The 21435-nt window shown below is 39.2% G+C and overlaps 1 protein-coding gene across 8 annotated transcripts in view; it reads left to right on the top strand.

Annotated features, from left to right (window-relative positions):
• Positions 1–432: 432 nt before the first annotated feature.
• The window catches only part of LOC134211005 (tetraspanin-18), a 133973-nt gene continuing 112970 nt past the window's right edge, over positions 433–21435 (top strand). The window contains exons 1-2 of one of the 8 annotated variants that reach the window (XM_062687516.1): positions 433–626; positions 1780–1846. The gene's annotated coding sequence lies outside the window, so the exon portion shown is untranslated. Of the gene's footprint in view, positions 714–916; positions 1058–1761; positions 1847–21435 lie in introns of those variants that run through there. The other 7 variants (XM_062687512.1, XM_062687510.1, XM_062687511.1 and 4 more) reach the window with 7 other exon arrangements.

Genomic DNA, 21435 nt, shown 5'->3' with positions numbered 1-21435 from the left:
TTACTCCCCACATATCCGAGGTCTGATTAGCAAAGTAGAGAATACTCCAGCCGACCTTGAGACCAAAAGAGGTTCTCCAGATCGAGCTAGCCGATAAAAGAGGTAGTTGTGAGACCCAGCCTCACACGGCAGGCCGTTGCTTAGCCAAGCTTGCCGAGGCCTTTGTCCTGGCAGTCCACGTGCTGCCCTTCCTAGCAATTACACAATTGGTAAATGAGAAATTGAGAAAGTTGAAAAGCAAACCAAGTTCCATTTGGAATGTAGAGCCATAGAAAAGAAAGAAGCATGCCGAACAAATTTTCAATAAATTGTGTTCCAAAAAACATCATTCTACTACCCTAAACCATACTCAATTCACTCTCTGTGTCTCTCACCAACTGCATCACATGCAGTCAAGCTCTAGGCCCCCTCGTCACAGCATTGAAACTGGCCCCAGCGCGCGCGTCCAGTCGGTTGCGTGTGATCATCGAGTGTGGTTCTCTCTATAGCTCCGTTCCGATCGCCCTTCAACAGTGGACACACGCGCGCGCCCATTCATTTTTCCATCGTTGTTGACTGCCCTGTGGTTCCCTTTTTGGCGGTTAGAGATCGAATTCCCCCTGTCAAACATCGCCATCACCGGTCGGGTCTGTGCTTGGGACTAAATAATATCGTTCGTTCGTTGCTGTTTATTGTTCATCTGCAGAGGAGCGTTGCTTTCAACGACTAAACAGGTTTGGGGCATTTCTCCTTTCGCTCTAGAGTTTTGTTTTCGGGGTGTTTTCTGTTTTTTTTTTCGGTGAGGAATATTGTTTATTGGTACGGTTGTACCGCTAAAAGTGTGCAAATAGTGACTGGCAATGAAGAAAGGTTCTTGTTAATAGGCTGAAATTGAGAAGAATAACACGAGATGCCCATTAGTGCGAGAGCTAGACGGTCCGAGCTCGGCTGTTAGTGCCATCAATTCGAACCGGAGACGAGAAACGAGCTCAATTATTATTCCCAGCGAATTCGCGGTTTGTGTAGTGCATTTATAGCGTTCACGCACAAGAAGAGGAAATTAAATCAACGAAGTAATGTAAATACGAACCAAATAAAACAAAACAACGTCCAAAAGAGCGATTGCGGTATTCCACCTTAATCAGGGATCGAATTAAAATACAGACAAAAAAAATGCAAACCAAAATGACGGTGTGGATGGAATTGAAATTCGACCAATCGTAATCGGATTATTAGATGATTAACGAATTAAGGAATCATGTGTTGTAGTGCCAATCGGTGAAACATAAAAAAAAGCCAATATTGAATGAAGATTTTAATGTACATATATGTACAAGTGTTTGCTTCGGAAAAAATATTAGATTTTTTTCATTTAACCTAATCAACAATCGCATTGAATTTGAACCGCATAGGGAAAATGACGACATTGGCAAGTGTTTTATGATTGTCAGTGTTTGTTCAACTAGATTTTTATTCTTTAAAAATCATCTAAAAAATTGCAAAAACATGCCATATACGTTATATTAAATTTGACTAAAAATATCGGATTTATCAAGAAAAGTTTATCAGTTAATCGCTTTAGTTGAACTTAAAAAAAACATTATCATTATCATATTTTATTATCATATCGTAGAAAAGTCTTCTTGATCTACGATGAAAAAAATCAGGCATCTGCTTTGAAATAAATAAAGAAACTACACAACAAACAGTAAACAATCTTCAGAAGCAACCACTTGTTTACATATAACTGTGGTAGTATTACGTAGAATATAACAAAAATAGATTAAATCTATTTTTTAGTAGCGGAGAGCAGCAGTCGATAGCAGCAGAATATTGTGTACAATCGTGAAACTGTTCCTATTATTGGGTAAGTCTTAAATTTGTTTATTTATTGTGCTTCTTCATAATTTGTTTTTCTACGTATCTAGTAAAATTTGACCTGGCATTACAGATTATCTAGGTTTGACAATGCCTCGCTTCTGGAGACGTGTTTAATTCTTATATTGATTGAAATACCTGGAAACAAATAATTCTCTGTGTGTCCGAGAATATTAGCTGAACCAGTAGGTATTTCTTTACGCTTTGATTATTTTTGTCGAGTTTACGCTTTAATGGTTTTATGGATGATATTTAAAGTTTTATAGCTTTCAACTACCTACCTTCTAATTTTTCTAAATGCAAATTATGTTGTGTACTTTTAATCTCAGAATTGTTTAAACTAAGAAAAAACGAAAGCTTGTCACAATTACATTACATTTCGTTCAGTCGTGTTTCACAAACGAAGGTAAATTTATATTTATGTTTTGTAGAATTTAAATATTTTTCATACAGTACGTTACAAAAAATATGGACTGTTTCGCCGGCTATGATATTTCTTTCGAGATTAGAATCAGAATAGTGTGTACCGTCAAAATTATGACACATCTGGGTGAGAGGCAGATATTTTTCCAAAACAATATCTTAATTGAAACTCTAAATATTGTTTTTGATTGTTGAAGGATCCTACTACATAGTATAGAAGTTTTTAGCAAAAAACAAAAAAAAAATCGAACGGTACTAGGTATTTTCTAGGAGAGATCGACTATGATGGTGTTATTTGAGGTTATGGCTTTCAGTCTTCTTATGCTCTAAAACGGGGTTTCCCTAGTAACATTTTGGTTTTATGTTAGTTTTATAACACTCTTGAAGAGTAAATTATGATCTTCAAGAGCGTTATAAAACTTGAAATGTTACTTGGGTTACGTTTTTATCCGACGTTTCGGTTACATATATTGTACCTTTATCAAGGAGTTAACTAAGTCCCGTTTTATGGTTTGCATTTGTTCTTAGCATAGAACGTTTTTGTCACAACTTTATGTACAAATGGTCCCTCTATTGCTCGATAGGGGCTAACAAATTTGAATCTATCCGGATACCAGGAATTATAGTGCAGTATTTTTTTGGCGCAACTTCGCCCTTCCATGATGTTTCTCATTTTCTAGCAATTGCTAGAACTAGAAATAGGCTTTCATTCCGTTTCGATATTAGTGGAAAAGCTCGTTTCTGGCGTTAAATTTAGATACACCTTTTCATTACTACCACATTGGTAACCCGTTAACCAAGACGAACCTTTGCCATGAAAACCCCTAAATTTCAATAAAATTCCGCATGAACTAGTGGCGAGTACAGAGGCGTTCTTGGCTTATAGTGGGCGAGTGGCTGCATCATCAATTCCTTCCCATCCCCGATAGACCGTGAGGATTTTACCAGCGCCGTTATCTATCATTTAGAATACAAGAGCTCTCGAGCTACACAGCAAATAATTTTGAAAATTCAACGACGTGTAAAATTGCAGCTCATCCCATCAAACGAATTAACATTCGATATTCAATTTAGTTTGATTGAATTTTACAAGCAAGCACCATTTAAATTTATTTCGCTTTAAAAGAATAGTGAGATCGATTGAATGTTACGTTTATTTGCATGCTCCAAATATGTGCATGCAAATACATTTAAAATCACAACATATTTTTATCTGTGTATGTACATTAAGGTTTGAGAGCAAGCTTCCGTCCATTGGTTTCCTGTGCAATTGCGATTGTTCTGGTCAATCACGGAGTAGCAACTACGAAATGTATGGTCACCATGCCCATGATCAACGAAATCAAATGTGAATCTGGTAGTAATATATTAAATTTGGGAAATATGCACCCAAGAAGCTCCAAGTAAGTATGTTGTGAAAATCGTGAGGTTTTTTTCCGATTCATGTTAAGGCGAACCTCAAGTAAAGAGTAAAGAATTTAGAAGTTTTGATACCAGAACCACGTCTGCTGGTGAGCGTTAATACCCTCAGGTGACAAAGATAGTGGACAGCTTCAGTTTCATCACATGACAATGCTGTTTGATGTTTCTCAATGTCAGGGAGAATAATGAGCGATAAGGGTGTCGATGACAGAAAGTACATTATGATTGCTAAATGGTTGTTAAATCCGTTTATAATTGTTAAATAAATGCTGCGACCCCTCGAGAAACGTTTAAAAAAAATGTAGAAGTAATTCTGGCATTCAAAACATATTTCACAAATATCACATTTTTATGAAAAGATTCTGTTTATTAACAATTAAGAAAAGATACCCAAAAAAACTAGTGCGGAGGTGAATGAATTGGTCGGACTTTAAAATCCAAAATAAAAGAAAAAACTAATAAGACTTGAAAGATTTTTTTTAACTCGAGATTATTTGGCCACTCATTTTTAATTAACTTAATAATAATAATAACTAACTAAAGTCTGCCATTTAAAAAAATAAAGTTTATTATAAGGCCGATACAAATATTAAAAATCTATTTTGTCTCCCCCCCTCGGATTTATTTTGCCAAAAAATGATATTTTAAGGGGGCAACAAAATAAAATTCGGGTAATTTTGAGGATTTTCGAAACATTCTTCAACAAATCCGAGGAGTTTTATTTTAATTTTTTTCATTTTAATATTTTTTTTTATCCCCCCCCCCTTGACCTTTCGGTGATCAGTAGGACAAAAAGTTAATTAAATATTTGTAACGACCTAATTTGTGGATTTCTAATAAGACACCATGGTTTTATTGGATATTCAAAATTTTCCTAAGAATGCCACGTCGAGTTCATATAAATAACAAATTTAAATCAAAAACTTGATTTAAATTTGTTATTTAATCATAATTTAATAACAGGTAAAATCGTACATTTTAAATTTCTTCATTATTTTAATTCTTTATATATGTATCAACCAAATGGTCCTACCTAAGATTGATAAGCTTTGTGAATCCAAATAGCTCACCGCCTAGGAATCAATTAGATAATTTTATATCATTCTTTAGCTGTTGTACAGAAAACTTCGAGCTCATATAAAACAACAAATGTTGTTGTAATTATCAACATAATTTTGTGACACAATTTGTAACTCTCTATCCGTTCCCGTGACGCCGGGTAGATACCTTATCGTGGTGTGCTACTTAATATGAGGTACCATGGTCACATTGCTAGCTTCTGGTTGATCCAACGAATATCATCCGCAGTCACTGGCCTCTTGCTTCCATCCTATTTTTCCTTACGATAAAGATGGACGTGGCCAGTAGCAGTAATCTTTATGCTTTTGTTGTTTTAGCCCTTTATTGATTTCTGATAGCATTCTACATTCTACATGGATTTCAAAAATAACATACTAGTTTGCAATCTACGATTTATACCGTAACAATGTTGATGTTTCTTGTAGTTCTATACCCGGTTCAAAACATCATACAAAAGTCACTATTTGGTCACTTTTTCTGCAATTGAAAGTCACTATTTGGTCACCTTTTCGTCATCGTTGGTCACTAAAGTCACTATTTTGAATGGCATTCATCGCTACCAGCCCTGGGTTCGAGACCGCATCTCTCCATTCTCGAATACGCCCTACGCTCGCCAAGTCATTCTGTACCTGGTCAGCCCACCTCGCTCGCTGTGCTCCACGCCGTCTCGTACCTGCCGGATTGGAAGAGAACACCATCTTTAAAGGGTTGGTGTCCGTCATTTTTGCAACATGCCTTGCCCATCGTACCCTTCCGGCTTTAGCTACCTTCTGGATACTGGGTTCGCCGTAGAGCTGGGCGAGCTCGTGATTCATTCTTCGCCGCCACGCACCGTCTTCTTGTACACCGTCAAACATGGTCCTAAGCACCCGTCTCTCAAATACTCCGAGTGCTTGCAAGTCCTCCTTGAGCATTGTCCATGTTTCATGTCCGTAGAGGACTACCGGTCTTATCAGCGTTCAGCTGACCGCAGTTTCTTTTGGAACCCGTAGTAGGCCCGACCTCAACAGATGATGCGACTTTGTATTTCGCAACTAACATTATTAACATTATATTATCCGCCTCGATTATGCCCACAAGCATGTACTTTGTCTTTGATGCATTCACTACCAGTCCAACTTTTGTAGCTTCAGGGTTCAGGCGGGTGTACAGTTCTGCCACCTTTGCTAATGTTCGACCGACAATGTCTGTCATCTGCGAAACAAATAAATTGGCTGGATCTGTTGAAAATCGTACCCCGGATGTTACACCCGGCTCTCCGTATGACACCTTCTAGCGCAATGTTGAACAACAGGCACGAAAGTCTATACTGTCGTATGCCGCATTGAAATCAACGAACAGATAGTGCGTTGGGACCTGGTATTCACGGAATTTTTGAAGGATTTGCCGTACAGTAAAGATCTGGTCCGTTGTCGAGCGGCCATCTACGAAGCCGGCTTCATAACTTCCCACGAACTCATTCACTAATGGTGACAGACGACGGAAGATAATCTGGTATATCACTTTGTAGGCGGCATTAAGCATGGTGATTGCTCGAAAGTCTTGTCGCCTTTCTTGTAGATGGGGCAACGCCTTCCTTCCACTTCTCCGGTAACTGTTCAGTTTCCCAGATTCTGGCTATCAGTTTGTGTAGGCAAGTGGCCAGCTTTTCCGGGCCCATCGTGATGAGCTCAGCTCCGGTTCCATCCTTACCAACTGATTTATTGATCTTTAGCTGTTAGCTAGCATCCTTAACTTCCCTCAAGGTGGAGGCTGGTTGGCTTCCATCGTCCGCTAAACTGACATAGTCATCTCCTTCGCTGCCTGTACACTTAGCGCCACTTATATGTTCCTCGTAGTGCTGCCTCCACCTTGCGATCACCACACGTTCGTCCGTCAAGATGCTCCCAACCTTATCCCTGCCCATCTCGACTCGCGACATGAAGCCTTGCGGGATGCGTTGAGCTTCTGATAGAACTTACGTGTTTCTTAAGAACGGCACAGCTGTTCCATCTCCTCGCACTCTGCTTCTTACAGGCGGCGTTTCTTCTCCTGAAAAAGGCGGGTCTGCTGTCTCCGCTTCCGTCTATAACGATCGACTGCCGGGTACCTTGCTACAGCGCGAACGCCCGTGCTGCGTCCTTCTTCTCCATAATCTGCACTCTTCGTTGAACCAATCCTTCCGTGACTTCGTCCCTCATATCTGCCGTTGTTCGAGCTCACCCTCTTCCTTTGGGGTGCTGCGCGTATGCAGTGTAGGTTGCTTCAGTCGCTCTAGGTCGTACCACGGCGGTCGTCGGTACCGAACATTGTTGATGACGGATAGTTTTGGGCGCAGTTTAACCATCACCAGATAGTGGTCAGAGTCGATGTTAGCGCCACGATATGTCCTGATGTCGATAATGTCGGAGAAGTGCCGTGCATCAATCAGAATGTGATTGATTTGTGATTCTGTCTGCAGTGGTGATCTCCAGGTGTACCGATTCGGAAGGCTGTGTTGGAAGTAGGTGCTGCGAATGGCCATATTCTTGGTGGCGGTAAAATCAATTAGTCGTAGGCCGTTGTCGTTCGTCAAACTTTCCAATAGTCGATCTAAACGCCTCCTCTAGGCCAACCTGAGCGTTTAAATCTTCTATGATGGTTTTGACGTCGTGTCTTGGGCAGCTGTCGTACTCGTGTTCCAGCTACGCGTAGAATGCGTCCTTATCATCATCAGTGCTTCCGTAGTGTGGGCTATACGTTGATTATGCTGAATTTGAAGAACCGGTCTTTGATTCTCAACTTGCACATTCCCAACTTGCACGCGCCTTTGCATATCGCAAAGTAGATGGTATGATTACCTCTAAACGTTCGCACCATTGATCCGTTACAACAAACCTCCTGCAGCGCTACGATGCCGAATCCACAGTCCTTGAGCACATCGGCGAGTATGTGTGTGTTCCTGATAAAGTTGAGAGATTGGCAGTTCCAAGAACCGATTTTCCAATCGCTAGTCCCTTTTCGTCACAATGGTCTTCGCCGATGAGAAGAAACGTTCTGCTATAATGGAGTTCTTCCTAATGGACGTTGCTTTCGTAGGTTTTAGACCCTAAGACTATGTACGGATATACCTGCCGTGTCCCTAATTTTAATAATTATTGATATGCACAATGGAATTTCCTCACCAAATTTCAATTCGTCTGTCCGCAATGTGCGTCATCCTTTCTTCTACAACCAGATAGTTTTGATATGGTTGTATTCAAAGATGGAAAAACTAATTCTCCGTTTGGTGAAAATCAGATAATATTCGAATCCTTGTTAATAGGTTGTATAATAGTGTATGAAGGTTGTTGGGCAAAAATCATAAAGACAAAATGTCGAGTGACTAAAATCTAGAATCTATGGGTTCGGAAGCCTCCACTTGAGTTTATGCCTCTCAGCTGCTTTCCGAAAAGCTCAGAAGCTTTGCTGCAATAGTCTTAAAAGGCTTCTTTTAAGCATCTCGGAATCCTTCTTTTCAAGAGGCTTGAAATCCTCCTAAGAGGATCGGGATTCTCAAGAAGCTTAGAAACCTTCTTTCAAGAGGCTCGAAGGTCTCCTTTCAACACGCTCAGAAGCATGTTTCAAAGATGCGGAAATGCCTCCTTCTAAACGAGGCTTGGAAGCTTCCTTTCAAGAGGTTTGGAAACCTGCTTTCAAGAGATCGGAGACCTCTTTTCAAGAGGTTCGGAAGCCTTCTTTCAAGAGGCTTGGAAGCTTCATTTTAAAAGGCTCGGAATTCTGTTTTAAACGAGGCTTGGATGCCTGCTTCCAGAAGACTCTGATTTTTAATCGCGGCTTTAACTTCTCTTCCTCTGCCATCTTCAAGGTTTCGTCTGAGATCCATTGTTTTCTCTAAGTGTGCCTTCTTGGTAGAGGAACTCACTGATGAAACTATCTCATGCATCTCCTTCCCGGATTTATGGATCTTTGGTAATTATTTTATCCTTGGTAGCACCGGGCTTACTGTAGGAGTTCAGTGCGAGATTTCTCTTGTTTCGGACAGCAGAACTATCGTGCGATCGGCCGAAATATTGTGTTCTGCATTGCGCGGCCGGTAATAAGAGTAGCCACCTGAACAAGTAAGTGCAAGGCGTGTTTTAGTCGTCGGGAAAGAAATAAAATATCTATCTTGTGTTCGGTGGCTCATGCGCATGTCGCGCGCGGTCGAAAAAAAGCGTGTTCTTCAATAGTTTTCTGTAGCCATCGAGCAAGTGAGTACAGATTGCTGCGCTTCCGTGCGGTCGTCCAAAACGCGAATCTCCTCAGTTTTCATATGCCACCGGGCGTGCATGTTTTAACTTTTAACTCGAATTACTGTTATTTCCCATCCCATAGATCGTATCGCTTACCAAAGTGAATCCAGATAAATTATCCTTTGTAACTAAAACGATATCCTATCCCAAGACAATGGTGGAGATGCAGAGGTATACTCGGTCTCTAGTAGCAACGAGAGTCGGACTAACAATCCTTCCATTCCTATATGACCGTAAGGACGTGGCTGGCGCCGTTATTGACTTTAAATATTTGAGCTCCCGAAACGTGTACATTGAGAATGGGTAGCGAATCCCAAGCACCATTCATTGTGTTCTCTGTACAATTTCGCAAGTTCAGTCAATCACGGAGTAGCAACTACGAATTGTGCGGTCACAATGCTCATGCTCATGCTCATGGTAGCACCGGGCTTACTGTAGTAGACTGGATTCTCCTTCATCTCCTCCAAAAATCCTCCTCTCATCATGGTTCGTTGCCCCGTGCTGTCCTTCATTGATGGCGTCTGCTACGATATCCCTCGCTGCGCTGTATTCTAATCCTGTTGCTCGAAGTTTCGGAAAATGAATGCCTCCATGATCTGATATTCTCCATGATCTGCTTCAATCGGTATTTGTACTTAAATGGAATAGTACTAAGCTCGTCTTATGTCAGGAGAAATAGATTTAGTTAAAATTTATTGGTAAAATAGTCTCGTAGCAATGAAATGACATTTCTCTACACTGCTTAGAGGACATTTGTCGTTATCTCGTACTTGATTCAACTCATACCAGCGGATTCAAGTGTGAGGTTATGACATTCAAAGATATAGGACTAATTCATATGATGAAGACATTCCTAGTGAAGAACCGGTTCACTAAAAAAACAACTTATGTATAAACATTTGAAAGAAGTCATTGCATAGTTGAAAAAAATCACATAATACATCACATAATATTATTACATTTCGATTCAGATCTTCAAATCCATTTACGAAATTGGATTGACCCCCCTTGTTTATTTTCCACTTCACTTTTTCAACCAAAAGTCAAACCACTAGCATGTCTTAATTGACTAAACCGAAACTAATAACACATCACATCAAATCACAGTTCAGTACAGAAAAAAGAGCAGAAATCGTCCAAGAAAGCAGGTACCCCATTATTTTTGATGTTGAACTTCCGGTGGATGTTACTTCTTGCGGCGATTTTGTCGCCGAGCACTGATCGATTTTCTGCGGTTACCCTGGGTACGACTCCAACTTTTCTTTATCCGAATCTGTGCGGCGGTGATGCTCGGATGTCGCTGTCAGTTAGTTCACCAGACGCAGCGTGTATCGTTCCCTCTCTGCTTACTTATAGGTTCGATCAAACTTCAGCCTAATCACCCTCGTCGTTTTTGTTCACACTTCATTGGCTTTGCCGGCTTAGCTGGTGATGTAATAAAGATAGTGTTTCATTTCAGGAAGCATCAGTGTGGTGAGGGAAAAAATCATGCTGATGGCGGGAAAATAGCCCTGCGACCGAAAAATGATTCAATCTTCGATTAGCTCGCTTGGGGATCGGACTTGACTTTCAGGTTCGTCCATCATCACCTTCTCCTGTGATGCTCTTTCTGTCTTTTAAAGAAAAAAAAAACCTTGCTCACCTCATTAATTTTAGTGAGTCAGTGGTCTGACCGGTATTGACAGCATGTTTTTGTGGAAATCTTCTAGTGGAGAATTGCTGCAAAAATATGCAACCACTGACTGGACCAGGGTATGCGCTATGGAAGCACGCTGTGAAAATCTGAAACATTGTTCCTCAAAATCTTTAGAATTTTATCATCACCTAGGATGTGTTTCGTTTGTCTGAACGTTGCTACATGCTGCGTCCGACAACTCAATGAGAAGATCGTTTCTAATGAAACCAATTTATCGTTCAAATGAAGCCCTCCATGGCAGTCCACCTCAACGAATCAACACGTAGCAATTTGAACGAGGAATGAATCCATCCATGAGATCTCTGATGTGTTGCATATATGAATCAATTTATGATTGAATAGAGGTATGCAGTGAATCGAATGCATAATTGTTCCATGTAAATAGATTGTTGCATGAACCAAATCCACGTTTTCATAATATCAAGCTTTGCCCAAAACTCTCTACGAATTTATATTTGAACATCAAATAATATTTTAGTTTATGTGTTGATGTTTGATTTATATTTAATTATGCGTATATTTGCTTTTATAATTCTCAAAGATGGAATTGGGTTACCCTCGATTTAGTAAGTATTAAAACTACTTCACGCGAACTTGTGCAAACTTTGTTTGGTATGTCAGGATCCCTACCATTTAATCGATATATCGTTAAGCTGCGAGTTTCGTTGGAGATTCACCAGAATACAGCCATATCGCATACCCTTACAATCGAGGTCACCATTGCTGCCCTAATAGCACCGTGCATATGCACTTGCTGATCGCCCAGCAGTGCGCCGTCATGGAACCAAACACATAAGACCAATTCGAGTCATAATTTGAAGTCCCGCCGGGTTGACCGATATTTCGTGGTTGGTATTACTTTTATTTTTCTTCTGGCTTTTTCTTCTTTCACTTCACATATGAGCAGGCCGGTCGCTGACGTTCATATGCAGGAGGGCTGCAATTTCTCAGTTCTTCTGGTCTGCTAGGGACTGGAAAAATGCATTCCGACTCCACCAAACTGAAGGGGCCGTTCACGTTTTAGCGAACAAAGTGGCCTGCTTTGGATAAAAGGAACAGGTTTCTTTCACAGAGAACGAGAAAGGGGTCTGCAGCAAATTAACCTCGTGGGCCGGGATGGCGAATTGTGTAACTTTTGAGGTGACGTGCTAAATAGTCATTATAATGATTTCGATCACGTAGAGTTGTAGAAAGAGTATCTAAGCCAGTGATGCTAAGTAAGTCGTTGAACGTTGAACACTTATTACTAACTACCGTGTTGTTTTCACCTTCGGTGACACTATCATTATCTTCGTAGCACTGAACATTAAATAGTATTGGATTTTAAGACGACTGGTAGTAATTAAAATTTAGCCTTGACAGATTTCTAGCAGTTATTTTTTAAATACATTTATAACTTTATCAAATGGTTATGTTATAGAACAAAAACTTACACCTGACATAAGATGAATTTAGTATACTATTCCGTTCAATTCCACCACGTTGTGGAATTAAATGGTATAGGGTGGGTGTACCAATTGTCGCCATACATAAGAACAACTATTTTTTTTAAATAAGTAAAAGACATGTGGGTGGACTTTATATATCAAGCGAAAGGTTTTACTTCCTGGTCCTTAGAACATCTGTGAAAACCATAATAAAATTTGTTATAATAATCAAAATTGATTAATCCATAATAGGAACACATGCACCAGTTGTGGCACTATTCTTAATTTTGGTTCCTTATTTGGCAAATCCCATTGTTTTCTTATGGGACTGGCCAAATAAGGACCACTAGTGCGACAACTGGTGCAAAGGACTTCAAAAATTAAGCAAAATCAATTTTTACAATTATGCTTTGCTTGTTTTGGGGAAAATCAAAGGTTTTATCGTATCATATGAATATGCTTTATCGATATGAACTTGGTTTGCGGTGATTTGATTGACCATTTGGCATATAAAGCACTAGTGCAACAACTGGTGCTATAGCCACAACTGGTACATCTAGCCTAGTACTAAACTTGAATCAATGAAAGAGCTCAATAATGGTTTGAGAATTCTGTTTTTCTATCAGTGCCTCTTTCAACTAGATATTGGTCTACTGAAGCTATTTCAAACTTGTTCCACTTGATTTGTATTCTTCAAAATCAAGGTAAGTTTATTTTCCATCCTCACTTCAGTTCCAACAGTTATGTTTAGCATAATTTATTATTTTAGTATATACAATACAAATATTATTTGTAAGCCCGATTTGAACGTTTAATAAACGTAAATAGTACGTTTGCTGAAAAAAATTGAGCCCTGCGAAAAAAAGTGGCAGAAATTATTTTTTGAAATAACGATTTTTAATTTGATTATAAGGATCTAGAGGACAATTGTAAAGGTAAATCTTCTTTAGCGTGAAATTGATTAGTCATTGATTTTTTTAAACTTCCTTGTATCATTGTGATTTGCGAATGCAAAAATGATAACTTGGATTCTGGAGCTGGAGCACGATGGGACACGTGACCCATCAAATTGAACCTTCACTCCTCCTTGTACTTAAATTGCCAGAAATGTTCTAAAAAAAACTGGTTTCAATTTATTTTGATAAACAATTCCCAAGGAAATTACTTGGTTTTCCTGAAATAATGCCCGAAAGAAGTCCTGAACGAAGTTCTGAAGGGATACTTGCAGAAAACTCTTAGAATGTTGAGGAATTTCTGAATTTATCCCCGTAGTAATTTCTGGAGGATTTTCTGAAGGAATCCCTGGAGAAAATTCTGAAGGAATTCATGGAGGAACATCCATAGATTTTTTTAAAGAAATTTGAGAATGTCGGCATTTCCTTTAGGAGCTTCTTTGGTAATTGCTCTGGGAATTCGTACGGTGATATCCGAAAATTCGTCTTAGAATTTTGGAAGGAAATGAAGGAGAAAATTCCGAAGGAATTACTAGATGAATTTTCGAGGCAGAGCAAAGACACTTACGCGAAGCCTTCGGGATAGAGAGAATCTCCTTTCAACAGTGTAATCCAACAGATTCACAATCCTTTTTGGTTTTTCCTAGGGATGGCATTTTTGAGCAAGGGCGCGTCAAATCCATTACAACTGTGGGGAACTGTACCCATCTACATGGGTAGAAACTTTTAAAAGTATGCTAAAAATAATTCGTGACGGAATTACTGATGGAATTGTTAGAATTAATCTTCGAAGATTTTTTTAAGGATTTTCCAGAAGAATTTGTTAAAAAAAAATTTGAGGGTATACTAGACTGATTTTCTTGATGACTTACCGAATTAATTTCTGAATATATTTCCTAGGGAATGATTTGAAAACGAAAAAAAAATCTGTAGAAATTTTTGAAGGAACTACAGCAGTAAATTCCCAAGGAATTCTTGAGAATATCCAAACATTCGCAATATCGATATTTTGGGAGTTTTTCTTGGCATGTAGTCGTGATTGTAGAGTCAAAACTGAGTTTGTTTCACACTGTCCAATTTTTTGAAGAAATGCTTGGAGAAATAAATTCCAATAGCAATTTGTTTGGAGAATCCACATTTCAGAATTCCTTCAGAAATTCATTTAAAAATTCTGTTTGAAAATCTTTTCAGGTTCTCTTTTGGTTATTCCTTCGAGAATTGAGTCGGAAGTTCATTCAGGAATTTCTTCGAAAAACACCCCGGAAAGGCCTTTAATTTTTTTAAAGGAATTCCTTTGGAATTTCATCCAGAAAGTCCTTAGGAAATTCTTTCAGTAAACCATACAAAATTCCTGCAGGAATAACTCCGGCACGAATTCTAATTTGGGAATTTGAGTGTTAAACTTATTTTCAATTAAAAAAAAACACTTAAACAACAATTTTAAAAAATGAAGGAATTTACAAACAAAGTTTCCGAAGAGTTTCCAAGAGAATTTCCGAAGAGAATCCCAAAAGAATTCGTAGATCAATTTTTAAAGAAATTTTCGGAGATCTACAGGAATTTCTGGATGAGTTGCTAAAGTAATTTCCGGAGGAATGTCCGAAGGAATTCCTTTAGGAAATTCGGAAAGAATTCCTAGAGAAAGTGCTAAATAAATTCCAAAAGGAAATTTCGAAAAAAATGTCAAAAATATCTTCCTAGAGATTCAGAAGAATTTCTTTAAGGAATTACTGGAAGAATTTTTATTAGAAATTCCTAAAAGAAATTCCCGAAGGAATTTCTAAAAAAAAATCTAAAATCAAATTCCGAAGGTTTTTCTCTAAACGAATTTCCGAATGTATTCCCAAAACAGTGTTCGTAATTCTTGAAGGATTTTCCATGGGTATGTTCAAAGGAATTTCTAAAAAAAAATTGAATGAGTTTCTGAAGAAATCCCCAAAAGACTCCGTAAAGGAATATCTGAAGCAATCCCCGAAGTAATTTCTTAGAAAATTCATGAAGGAAGGATTTTTGTTTGTGCTAACGTAAGAACTCTTGATTAATGACTTGTAAGGTAAAACAGATTTTGAGTTTTTTTGGAAAAGATGTTTTGATACACCATTTGAGGTAGTTTTTATGAGATATTGCGAAAAAAGATTCGGCTGCGGATGGGACTTGAACCCACGCTATTCCATTAAGTACACGGACGTATTATCAATTATATAACAGCTGCCCTTGCGAGAAGTTGTTCCATAACCAGCTAATAACGGTGGGATATCAGTCAATTCCCCGTATCCATCGAATATGTACTTCTACTTGTCGTATTAAGGAGCTTTTGTTTCTGCAACGACGATAGAGGCTCGCTTGCCACCGTGCGTCTAGAGATGTCGCAAATTAATCGATTACTTCGATTAATCGATTCATCGTTGTGATAATCGATTAATTTTGAATCGATTATTACCCAACGATTAATCGATTCAATAATCGAGAGGAATCGTGAGTAATCGATTAGTTACTAATCGATTAATCAGAATTTTACGACATCATAAGGATGTCGAAAATTAATTGATTATTTCTATTAATCGATTCATCGTTGTGATAATCGATTAATTTTGAATCGATTACTATACAATGATTAATCGATTCAATAATCGACAAGAATCAAGAGTAATCGATTAGTAACTAATCGATTAATCGGGATTTTACGACATCTCTACGTGCGTCCGACCAACTACGGTGTGTGATACTGCAGGGTATCATCGTTCTCTTTTTATTGATTAATGACTAGTGAGGGAAGTCAGTAACGGGTTGGCGGTCATATGGCTACCGCTTCTGCCTCATACGCAGGAGGTCGTGGGCTCAATCCCGAGCCCGTTCCATTCTCCTACTTTGTATCTTTCATATATTTCTCATGTTCTAGCAATCGCTTGAACTGGAAATGGGCTTTCATCTTCTTCTTCTTCTTCTTCTTATTGGCATTACATCCCTACACTGGGACAGAGCCGCCTCGCAGCTTAGTGTTCATCAAGCACTTCCACAGTTATTAACTGCGAGGTTTCTAAGCCAAGTTACCATTTTTGCATTCGTATATCATGAGGCTAGCACGATGATACTTTAATGCCCAGGGAAGTCGAGACAATTTCCAATCCAAAAATTGCCTCAGCATGGTCTTGCTTTGTAGCCGCGCGTCTTACCGCACGGCTAAGGAGGGCCCCCGTTTCTATATTCTATCCCCTATCGGTCCTTCTATCGGTATAAGGATGACGTGGCTGAGCCGCTATTCGTCTGGAAAGATTTGGACGTCTGTCCAAGAAACTCATGCACGATGCTCTCCCTACAGAATCGCAAGCGAGTTAGCTCGTGCATGAAGCCTCGATTATTGAGATTTGAGTATGATTCTACCAAAACTGCAAGTGAGGCAAAATACTCCCCGAAAGCGTTGGCAACTTCCGCAAGGTCTGATATGGTGCGAACTTCAACGTTAAGGTGGATCGTAGTTTTTCCACGCTTGCCACTGAAAGCGTTTACCCTAGCAGTACGCATCACGTGGAGTCTCGCATCCTGAATAAGAACAGCATCTAGCGAATAATTATTGAAAAAAAAAATGATAATAGTTCTCACAGTACATCGCCTTGTGGATTTTACGAACTTTTTGTGAACTTTGATTTCCACTTGCACTCGAAAAGGTCGGAATACACTTCTCACTTGAGTATGTGAAGATTGGAAAGTCGATGGCGGTGGCCGAATGGCCGTTGAAGAAGGTGATGAACCATTGTTGAGCTGCACCAGGTCAGTGGATTGCTCCAGGCTGGGTGGAGCGCGTGCATATCTCCCAAGAGGTGGAGAGTCATCAATATTGTTACTTACCTTGTTTCTGATGTCGGGAATTGGGCCCTAAGAAAGGTACATGTTGACTTATTGACATGCTACCTCGGAGACGGACTCCAACGACAGGGATGTCTTCGTTGAACTTTAGCACGTCAAAAAGGATGTCCTGAAGGACCCCTATTGCCGCTGAGTGCCTAATGTTGGCCGCTACCTCAATAACCCACTTGTATCTTCCTCCGAGGAAGTGAACCATAGAGCCGGAGGATATACGGTTAACCTCCTGTAAGTGGAGGGGGCTGTAGTTAATTAACAGCTCGAGGTTCGACAAGTTATTCCAATAGCCGTTCATATTCTATTGGAGGCAAAGGTATAGGATTCCTACTGTCTATCCTGACTCGAGCTGGTTGAAGATAGGTGCAAGGTGGCCGACGTGCTGGTAGAGTTATGGTGGTCTATGGGGAAAATACCATCTTGAGGACCAGAGTTGTGGCGCTCGGTTGTGTCCAGGGTAGTGCTGCTGTAGGCGGAAGTCCCTTGAGGGGCCCAGTTTGGGTGACATCTGTGCGCTGGAATAAGGTTAGCGAGCAGAGATGAACTAAGAGTAGACATCGTCCGTCGGGAAAGAGCAAAGCGTTCCGATAACACCAGATAGGTTACGCTTGATTCCCTTGAAGCCCTCCGGAGAATCCGCGACTTCATACCTTGCGCGTATTATATGTCTTGCAAAGGGATAATGCGTCCCTCTTCTAAGCATATGCGGTATTTCGGAAAAACTCGTTTTAGGGCATTCGAAACGAAATTCCGCGGAATTCCGCGGAATTTGAGTATGGCGAAATCTGATATACTGATTTCGTTTCGTATCGTAAAATTTGGAAAATTTCGACTGAAAAATCATACTTGTAACGAAATTTAACGGAATTTCGCGGAATTTCGAAATTATTTTTTAATAATTAAATTTTTTAAACATAAAAAAAAATCGGCGCGCCGCTGAATAAATCATTCAAACTCTACTCAAGATTTTATACATATAAATTTATTCACTAAATCTCACTACGTAATACAATATCTTCAACAAAACCGCATTCAGGTTTCCACTTGAAAATTTCTTCAATGCTTTTTTGAAAGTGTTCAAGTATAAATCGTAATGCATATCTGTAAATAAGTGACGTAAAGTGACGTAAAAATAATTTGTACATCTCATCGTTTTGGTATGCTCTATTTTTAATAAAGTTGACTGAGTTGTGTAAATAAAATGTAAATTTTTTTCGTTTATTTTGGAGGCTCAATTGCCGTGAAGCGTTACGGAGCCGAGATCAAGTTAAATATTACATTTCTTGATTCTTATACATATAGTGTTAGTTTTGGGGAAATGTAATGTATTATGAGGCGATTGTTCGATCTGTGCTTTAGTTGTGGAAGCTTTTCGACAAGCGAAATAATACTCACTGATCTACTGAGTATTGTTTGTTTTCCGTTGTCTTTTGAACGTATTCAGTTTGAACATCCATTGTTTGAAAACAGTGAGATAGAGATGGTGATATTTCAGAAGTTTTCCTGATTTAGTAGATTTTTAGATCTTTGCAGATTTAAGAATGCTCCTGATTTGGGGCATGTACTCGTGAACTAACGAGTTCACGGTGTATTTTAAGTCACGGATTCGGGAAAATCAATCACTTTTTCTGCAACGTTCTGGAAAACGTGACTGAAGCTCCTGAATACATGACTTATCACTTATCGCGATACTTTTTTGCTAGTTCACGAACTCGGGAACCTTTTTTTTGCGTGTGGAAATCTAGAATTTTCTCACATTTTCTAGATCCTGCAGATCCAGATTATTCAAATGCTTCAAAGCTGCATCGGTTTTCTGTTGCAATCGTGCCGGTGCGGCGCGCTTTCCATAGGGCAGTTTGTTGATAGTTTGGACGTGCTGCTGGTTTCAAAAGTTAATATTAAGCAATAAACGTAAATGTCTGCGTTTGATTTTGTTGGCATAAAAGGCCTTTACATTATTCTCAAGGTCTGCAAAGATTTAATTTTAAGTATTACATATATTCATTGTTTGTCATTTTTTAATCTATTTTTTAAGTGAAATCTTTTGTGTTTGAATCTTTCGCTTCTCTGCAATAAATAATGGAAAGAAAGGAAGATAAACATAGAGTTTTGAAACACATTGTTTGGAAGATTATGTACCAAATTAATTTGGTTACACTGGCCACCACCTCGTCAGAGCTACCGATTGAATAGTAACATTGCCGTCTCGATTTAATTGTCACATCATGTACTAGCTTTCAGCAAACACGTACAGTTTTGACTCAAATTCCGTACACTCTTGAATTCTTTGGCAATATTGATCCTCAGTACAAAAAAAAACGATGAAAACTTTAGTCTTAGGGCGCTAAAACGCCAGTGTTCGGGATTTGAGTTGTTTAGATACTCAAAATTACCTTAATCCTATAACTTTAGTAGACCCTCAAGACCCTCAACTTCAGTAGGCTCAAGTTCTCTTAATTATTCAAATATGTTACAGATTTATTTACATTCCATCTCAAATGGCAATGCAACGCAAGCAGGCTGAACCCGGGACTGTCCCGCATGATCCGGGACTGGCCACTGTAACCTAATGCCTACATGCAGATTACATGATGGTTTTGCTAAAGTAAGCGGCTATTATTTTTAAGGCTCGACTCCCACCACAGCGTTTCATAGAATTTTTCTAATTGTTCTCAGTTCTCACACGAAGTGAGTGAGAGATGAAGTGATGAAAAAAGGTTTTCATCTAGCAGTAACGATTTTCGTTTATCTTCCAAGGCATAAAGAAAAGTGATGGATGAAAAATGTCCCTCGCCATAACCAAAAAAATGCTCGCCTAATATTCCCAACGGACCTCAGTAAACATTTAGAAAAAGTCGAGTTTTCTACTGCAACCAACAGCTTTCATACTGCTTAGATCTGTTGAAAAGACCATTTTGGAAAGTTTTACAGATTCAATAATTCTTCATGAACTTGGTTGAAAATTTTACTGGAGACTGTATTCAAGATGTTAATTGAAATGGAGGGGTGGCACTTTGAATCTGTAATATTTTTCAAAATGGTAAACAGATCCAATCAATATGAAATCTGTTGTTTGCAGTTACAAAATTAATTTTCTTCGCGATTTTTTCTATTTGTTTTTGCATTATAGGTACTAAAAACTTGAAAATAAAAATTACATGAAAAAAAATTTCGTTTCGTTCCGTAAAATTTCTAATCAAATTAACCTCGATTTCGCTTCATTTCGAAGTCTCGGAAGTAAATATAAATTTCGTTTTGTTTTGTTTCGAAACAACAATAGCTTTTTTAATATCGTTTCGTTTCGTTTCGTCGGGCAAAATTGTGTTATCGCATACCCTTACCCTCTTCCGTATATTCCCCGGCACCGAGGGGTATTCCCCAGTTCTGGTGTGGGAAAGACGTCCGCACAGAAGGAGCCTCGACTACCAGAAAATCTGGACAAAATGTTGCCGAACTTTTAAAGCGTATGTTCTGCCTTCACCTTTCGGAAAAGCAAAATCGATTTCAATTTTTAGAAATTGCTTGACCGACTTTTTAATCAAGAAAACCGAAGCACCGGAGCTCTCCGCGGTCGTTCCCTGAATCCATAAAGGCTGACATAGTCCGATGGAACTATGTACCATCGATTTTCCTATGATCCTGGCTACTACGAATGGGGGGGATCAACGGCCGATAACTCGCCAAAAAACGCGAGAGTCGCGATGGGATTTATTTGGTTTACAACAAGTGACAATCACACCGTGCGTAATGGTAACGCCATGATCTAAACGTGACAGGTTGAGGACCTAGTTGGAAGAGTACCACAATGGCAGTCAATATGGCACCGGACCTTCCACGGGTCAACCCCACACCTCCCGCACTCATCTCCCACCAACATTCGAATGCATCGAATAACGTCGAATAAAAGTTTAATATTCAAATTACTAACCTGTTAACAGCATATTTATTCACTTCCCGTGATAATGAACATGTTTCTTCAAAGAGTCCTAACTATTTCGGCTCGAATTATATCATAAATCGGCGGTTTCGTGAAAATTTAATAGCCGTTCGCGATTTGGTGGGTTTATCATTATCATTACACACTTCTCCGCACATGAGCAGCCCGAAATGTTGATCGAATGCAAATTAAACTTCACTTCTTGGAATCAGTCAATTGTTCGAAGCGAAAACTTAATATAAACTACTATTTTTACCAAAAAAAAACGATTAAAAACTGATCGCAGAGCGAATGTAAACACCGGCACTAATAATTAGGGTGGTTCAAAAATTATTTTGCTCCGCCACGCTCAGTCGATTATGTTTCATATTTTGGGTGTCATCCGATGGTTAGGGTTGGTTTGAATAGGGGCTTATCGTGCACAGGTCGTTTCAGGTTTGTATGACAATTGATATGGCGAGGTTGAATTTTACATTATTCTGATTGTGGCACTCCGTCTTTGGGCGCTGGCGAGGGGGAGACCATATGA

This window comes from Armigeres subalbatus, chromosome 2 (assembly GCF_024139115.2).
Source record: "Armigeres subalbatus isolate Guangzhou_Male chromosome 2, GZ_Asu_2, whole genome shotgun sequence".
In the NCBI taxonomy this organism is placed as follows: Eukaryota; Metazoa; Arthropoda; class Insecta; order Diptera; family Culicidae; genus Armigeres; species Armigeres subalbatus.
The sequence above is the reverse complement of the archived record's forward strand: the minus strand, read 5'-3'. Positions and strand labels throughout refer to the sequence as shown.